This window comes from Rhamphochromis longiceps, linkage group LG3, assembly GCF_057381845.1.
Source record: "Rhamphochromis longiceps isolate RC_006_pf linkage group LG3, R_longiceps_female_GT1.1, whole genome shotgun sequence".
Classification (NCBI taxonomy): domain Eukaryota; kingdom Metazoa; phylum Chordata; class Actinopteri; order Cichliformes; family Cichlidae; genus Rhamphochromis; species Rhamphochromis longiceps.
In genome coordinates this window covers 19,157,075-19,164,287 of record NC_140559.1, presented here as the reverse complement: position 1 = coordinate 19,164,287, position 7,213 = coordinate 19,157,075, and the positions used below count along the sequence as shown (strand labels likewise).

The window sequence follows — 7,213 nt, the reverse complement described above, 5'->3', positions numbered from 1 at the left end:
AGAGTGAACTGTCAAAAGTACTGAATATGATGTCACTTATTTATGTGCGAATGTTTAATAATTAAAGTCAGTTATATATCCACAAACACAACAAGCTGAAAGTCAGTGATATATGTATATGTGTGTGTATATATATATATATATATATATATATATATATATATATATATATATATATATATATATATATTTATTTATTTATTTATTTATTTATATAGATAGATATATAGATATAGATATATATCATAATAAACTGACAATACTATAATATTGGCCATATTATATTTACATTGCCACAGTGAGATGACTTTAGTCTCATGAACAACATTAACTAATTGTTATTTACTAACTAATCTTAAATGACTGTTCAGCACAGAAATGAAGCCCAACAATCATGTTTTACAGTCCCGTGGTCTCAGCCTCAGATACTCAATTAATCAAAGTGATGTCATGACAAAAATGAATGACCAACAAAACATTTTTCTCCTTCATTTCTATCAAACAATGCTGTATGTAACGTGTCTCGCGGTTAGTATCATGGTTGCTAGGCAACCCTAACAGCGCGACAAAGCCCATTTCACAAGCCTCTCACTTCCGCACTTCTCGTACTTATAGTACGCGCCGTACGTAGTGCGCGTAGAGCGCGTACTTCAAGCGTGCAGACCCTGAATTGGGACACAGCCTACGCCCTTGCCATCTTCTGTAGTTTCAACAGGCGGACATCCGGTGTCACGTTGTTACAGAGAGACGAGTGTAAGGCTGTTCCAATTCTCAGCACCGCTCCTCTCTTTCCCTGAGTCCTTAGCAATTCTCCTTCCCACGATGACGTTTTCCTCGAGCCACGGAAAAGAGTTTAGGAAAAGGAGATAGGCCCTAATTTTGAAATACCCCACGTGGTTACGTTGTTTAGCTGAGTCACGTGATCGCACAGCAACAAATCACAGCGGAGCCAAATAAAGGGGGCGGAGCAAAGTGTGTGTGCAGGAGAGGAGTCGAGCAGAGAGAGCTGCTTTTTCATGAAACGGGAGTAAAGTAGTAAACGTACAGGAACATATACCACTACCAACGTTTGGATCGATATCTGCATCGATCTGCACACCCTTGTCTCCTGGATCCTAGCTGGGATCAGCGTGAACCACGTGGGTCTCTGCTACCTGATCTGTTTCCTGTTTGGAAAGACTTTAAGCTTCATCACGGAGTCTCTCTCGGTTTGTGAGCTCATCTAAAGGTAAGCACGGAGCTAACTTTAATGTGGGTTCAGTTTATGCTGAGTTTATCTCTGTTGAGAATAATAGATTGCTTCGTATACATTGGAGTTAGACAGACTGTAGAGTTTGTGATTGCTTGCAACGTTAGAATATGACGGTTGCTAGAGGGTAAGAACAAAAGGATGGGGTGCAGGGCAGGAGAACAACCAACCCCCAGGACATGAAGCCACAGGTACAAGCCTGGGAGAGGGAAATCAGCCTTTAGAATAGGACTTCATAGGATGATCTACAGATGCATCTGTATTTCATTTTCTTCCAGCGCTAATAAAGATGTCTGATTTTGGAAATAAAATTATCCGCCTGGTCGCTCCCATCAAAAATCCGTGAAGAACTTCAACAGCTCCTGAATGAGCTCTTCTGTTGCTCTTCTCGGTCCGTTAGGGGTTTATTGTGAATAGAGCAGGGTGATATGACCAAAAATATTTATCACGATATACATTTGAAAATTTGCGATAACGATATAACTGACGATATAATTGACACTAGACAAAATACTTTACAACTCCACAACTTTATTAGTGCAAAAACCCCCATCAATGTATTTTCACTTAAACAAGCAGCTGTTTTTTTATGTGCATTTAAGTTATATAAAAATGTAACAGTGCAAATTCCTTGCTGACAGTTTAACCAAAAGACATTTCCATTGGAAATTGGCTGACATATCCTCAGCATAACCATGTATAATATCCACAAAACTTAAAAAGAGGTTATACACACACAATACGGTAATATTATGTTGAAGCACAGTACGTATCACTCCGCGAGGCTCCTTCCTACGATAGCCATAATGTTCCCACAATCCATCAAGCAGTGCGGCTTCGTAGCTTAGCAAAGTCGTACTAAACATTTGACAGATTTTCGAACACCGTGTACCACATAAAATCGTTTCGAGGTCAGTAAACACAACCAGAATTCATACATAAGGCACACGGGATTATAAAGGGCACTGTCGATTTTCAGAAAAATCAAAGGATTGATTTTAAGTGTGGCGTATTTTCCAAACAACACGGTAATAACGACGGCCGCTAGCATGCTCTACCAAAAATAGTGCTTTGTTGTGTATCTGATGGACGAAAGCCAAACCAGTTCCACACCACTGAAGTTGCAGCATTTTTACAAACCAATTCTGGTTCATCTGTTTCATTTAATGATCTACTTTCGCTCTTCTCATTCTGCGTCGCAGCCATGTACGTATGTAAACAAAGGCACTGCGCATGCGCGTTTTATCCATATTCTATTGCGATATGTCATTTTCCTATCGTTGCCCATTCACGGTATTACGGTATTACCATTCACGGTATTACCGTGAATGGTATGATATAGCCCAGCCCTAATTGTGAACACATTAAAAGAAGAGTGAGAGGAAACCAACACCAACTAATCATTAGCTCAGCATGAGAAGCTGAGCGTTTGCTTGCTTGTTCACTTATTTCCATCGTGCTTTGACTGCAGCTGTAACCTGACAAATTCCAGCAGGATTTGTAAAAAGTGTTTTGATAGACACACAAACCTGGACAGCTTATGATACTAACTGCTGGAAAGGTTTCATGCAGCATTGTTTGACAGAAATGAAGGAGAATTTTTTCTTCTTCATCTATTTGTTTTAATTTTATCTTTGTTTGATTTTTTTGAGTATCTGATGCTGAGACCGTGAGACTGTAAAAACATGATTGTTGGGCTTCATTTTTCTACTGAACAGTCATTTTAAGATGAGCTAGTAAATAACAATTAGCTAATGTTGTTCAGGAGACTAAAGTCATCTCACTTTGGTAATGTAAATATAAAGTTATTTCTATATTAATCATTATTAGTTATTACAGCAGTGAACTTAAACTCTGTGTCAAATAAGTTGCATTGATCTTTGTTTATTATAACTTTATATCTTCACTGACAGACAAGTATCTTTGACAGTATATATATATATATATATATATATATATATATATATATATATATATATATATATATATATATATATATATATATAACACCCAGCACGCCCCTGCGGGCGGTTTATCCTTCAAGCTCGGGTCCTCTACCAGAGGCCTGGGAGCTTGAGGGTCCTGCGCAGTATCTTAGCTGTTCCCAGGACTGCGCTCTTCTGGACAGAGATCTCCGATGTTGTTCCTGGGATCTGCTGGAGCCACTCGCCTAGCTTGGGAGTCACCGCACCTAGTGCTCCGATTACCACGGGGACCACCGTTACCTTCACCCTCCACATCCTCTCGAGCTCTTCTCTGAGCCCTTGGTATTTCTCCAGCTTCTCGTGTTCCTTCTTCCTGATATTGCTGTCATTCGGAACCGCTACATCGATCACTACGGCCGTCTTCTTCTGTTTGTCTACCACCACTATGTCCGGTTGGTTAGCCACCACCATTTTGTCCGTCTGTATCTGGAAGTCCCACAGGATCTTAGCTCGGTCATTCTCCACCACCCTTGGGGGCATCTCCCATTTTGACCTCGGGACTTCCAGGTTATACTCGGCACAGATGTTCCTGTACACTATGCCGGCCACTTGGTTATGGCGTTCCATGTATGCCTTGCCTGCTAGCATCTTGCACCCTGCTGTTATGTGCTGGATTGTCTCTGGGGCATCTTTACACAGCCTGCACCTGGGGTCTTGCCTGGTGTGATAGACCCCAGCCTCTATGGATCTTGTGCTCAGAGCTTGTTCTTGTGCTGCCATGATTAGTGCCTCTGTGCTGTCTTTCAGTCCAGCTTTGTCCAGCCACTGGTAGGATTTCTGGATATCAGCCACCTCCTCTATCTGCCGGTGGTACATACCGTGCAGGGGGCTGTCCTTCCATGATGGTTCCTCGTCTCCCTCCTCTTTCTTGGGTTTCTGCTGCCTGAGGTATTCACTGAGCACTCGGTCAGTTGGGGCCATCTTCCTAATGTATTCTTGGATGTTCGTTGTCTCATCCTGGACTGTGGTGCTGACACTCACCAGTCCCCGGCCCCCTTCCTTCCGCTTAGCGTACAGCCTCAGGGTGCTGGATTTGGGGTGAAACCCTCCATGCATGGTAAGGAGCTTTCTTGTCTTGATGTCAGTGGCTTCTATCTCCTCCTTTGGCCAGCCTATTACCCCAGCAGGGTACCTGATCATGGGCAGGGCGTACGTGTTGATGGCCCGGATCTTGTTCTTACCATTCAGCTGACTCCTCAGCTGACTCCTCAGGACTTGGTTCCCATTCGCCTGTGGGATCCCCAAGTACTTGTAACTGTCCTCTATGTCTGCAATGTTGCCTTCTGGTAGTTCAATCCCCTCAGTTCTGACTACCTTCCCTCTCTTTGTTACCATCCGACTACACTTCTCCAGTCCGAACGACATTCCAATGTCATTGCTGTATAGCCTGGTAGTGTGGATCAGTGAATCGATGTCTCGTTCACTCTTGGCATACAGCTTGATGTCATCCATGTACAGGAGGTGGCTGACAACTGCTCCGTTCTGTAGTCTGTATCCGTAGCCAGTCTTGTTAATGATCTCACTGAGGGGGTTCAGGCCTATGCAGAACAGCAGTGGGGACAGAGCATCTCCTTGGTAGATCCCGCACTTGATGGTGACTTGTGCTATGGGCTTGGAGTTGGCCTCTAGTGTTGTACGCCACATCCCCATTGAGTTCCTGATGAAGGCTCTTAGGGTCCCATTGATCTTGTACAATTCTAGGCATTCCAGTATCCAGCTGTGGGGCATTGAGTCATAGGCCTTCTTGTAATCAATCCAGGCAGTGCACAGGTTGGTCAGTCTGGTCTTGCAGTCTCGGCTGATTGTTCTGTCTACCAGTAGCTGGTGTTTTGCGCCTCTGGTATTCTTGCCAATTCCTTTCTGTGTCCCGCTCATGTATTGACCCATGTGCCTGTTCATCTTAGCCGATATGATGCCTGACAGGAGCTTCCATGTAGTACTGAGGCAGGTTATTGGTCGGTAGTTGGAGGGGACCGGTCCCTTCTTGGGGTCCTTGGGGATCAGGACCGTCCGGCCTTCAGTTAGCCATTCCGGGTGTCTCTCGTTAACTAGCAGCTGGTTCATTTGTACTGCCAGACGCTCGTGGAGTGCAGTCAGCTTCTTCAGCCAGTAGGCGTGAACCATGTCGGGCCCTGGTGCTGTCCAACTCTTCATACTGGAGACCCTTTCTTGGATATCTGCCACTGTGATGGTTACTGGACCCTGTTCAGGGAGGTCGCTGTGGTCAGCCCTCAGATCCTCTAGCCACTGAGCATTGCCGTTATGGGTTGCATCCTTCTCCCATATGCTCTTCCAGTATTGCTCCGTCTCCAGCCTTGGTGGTGCTGTTCTCTTATTGTTCCCTTGCCACTGAGAGTACACCTTTGCTGGTTCTGTGGAGAACAGCTGGTTTATTCTCCTGCCTTCTATCTCTCTGGTGTACCTCCTCAAGCGGCTGGCCAAGGCTGTGAGTCTTTGCTTGGCAGTTTCCAAGGCCTCAGGTATGGACAGCTTGCTGTATTTCTTAGGCACCTTATTTGTCGCACCTTTCTGCAACTCCGTTAGTTGGCTAACCTCCCTCCGTGCTACTTTGATCTTGCCGTCTAGCCTCCTTCTCCATGGAGGGTACTGCCCCTTGTCGCTGTTCAACTTGTGAGAGCAGTCCCTTCTTTCGAATGTTGGAACACTGAGCTACTAGTTGTTTCGCCGTCATTGTGGATGTTGGGTATCGAAGAATCCATAGGTCCCTCATCCTATTCATGTAGCCCCTTCCGCCGGGGTTACTTGCATAGTAGCATTCCAACAACGCCCTGTTTTTCGTCTCTTGCCCACCGATGCCTTCTTTTATTATATATATATATATATATATATATATATATATATATATATATATATATATATATATATATATAACAATTACAGCAATATGATGCAACAAATAATAATAATAATAATACAACAGCCTCTTGCCATTTTTTGTGTTTCTTTTTATGCCTGACTAACTGATTTCAATTGAAAGCCTGCGTGCGCTAGTACCGCTTGCCACGAGTTCCCAGAATCTTTTGCGGTTTTACCCCTTAATGACGTCACATGTTCAATCTCTATACAACTACAGTGTGGGCCATTTATATGGATACACTGCAATAACATGGGAATGGTTGGTGATATTAAAGAAGCTGTTGTATTATTAACTGCAATAGTCGGTTGCATGACAGCCACGGGAAGCCGACGGATAAAGAGATCGGTTTTTATCGGATTACGTCGTTGAAGAGAAATTGTTCAAGCCATGTTTCCAAAGTAACAAAGAGCCGGAGCAACACTCTGGAGCAACACTCCAGCTCACATGTTTGTCTGCTCCAAGCATTCCCACAAAGGTCAGTGTTTTGTAGTAGTTAATATGTCATTTTTCATAACATAATTGGTGATATAGGTTACAAGCAAGTCTGGCGCTGAACAGAAATTGTGGCGCTATGCTCCTTTGTTTATTGTGCATAAATAGTGAATTGTCCTGACACAATATTGCGTTTCACTTCTGTTATTACCATGGTACATTGACAAAAACATATACTTTTATTCACAGGATAAACAGCATAAAACATTTTTTTTGTATCACTAATTGCCCAGTATGATTACAGCATACGATATTATTGTCACTGCTACATTTCTGTAATGCGTACCAGAAATTATTACTAATTAATTACCGTTGAGCTCAAAGGTCCTATTAATAAACGGTTAACAAATGTGTATTTATGAAGACGATTTGTGAGACTGGTAAACTTACCTTTGTTCGTACGATGGTCTTTCGTTCTACACGGTGCATTTCAAGGTCCTGTACCCATCCGTTCATGAGTGTATGCACTCACTCTAAGAACCGTATAATTATAAATCTGAGCGTGGTGAAAGTTGGGCAGCACGTTAACGTCTTTTGTCCACTCTGTGTGCTCGTAAGGGTCTAACCCTTTCACTCGTTTGATTTTTTTTCTTGTATCTTTTCTTTAAC

The 7,213-nt window shown here is 43.2% G+C and overlaps 1 protein-coding gene across 2 annotated transcripts in view; it reads left to right on the top strand.

Moving 5' to 3' along the window:
- The first annotated feature begins 318 nt into the window (after positions 1-318).
- The window catches only part of LOC146673291 (uncharacterized), a 14,349-nt gene continuing 7,454 nt past the window's right edge, over positions 319-7,213 (top strand). Inside the window, exon 1 of one of the 2 annotated variants that reach the window (XM_085401783.1) lies at positions 319-1,228. The gene's annotated coding sequence lies outside the window, so the exon portion shown is untranslated. The remainder of the gene's footprint in view (positions 1,229-7,213) is intronic. The other variant, XM_085401782.1, reaches the window with a different exon arrangement.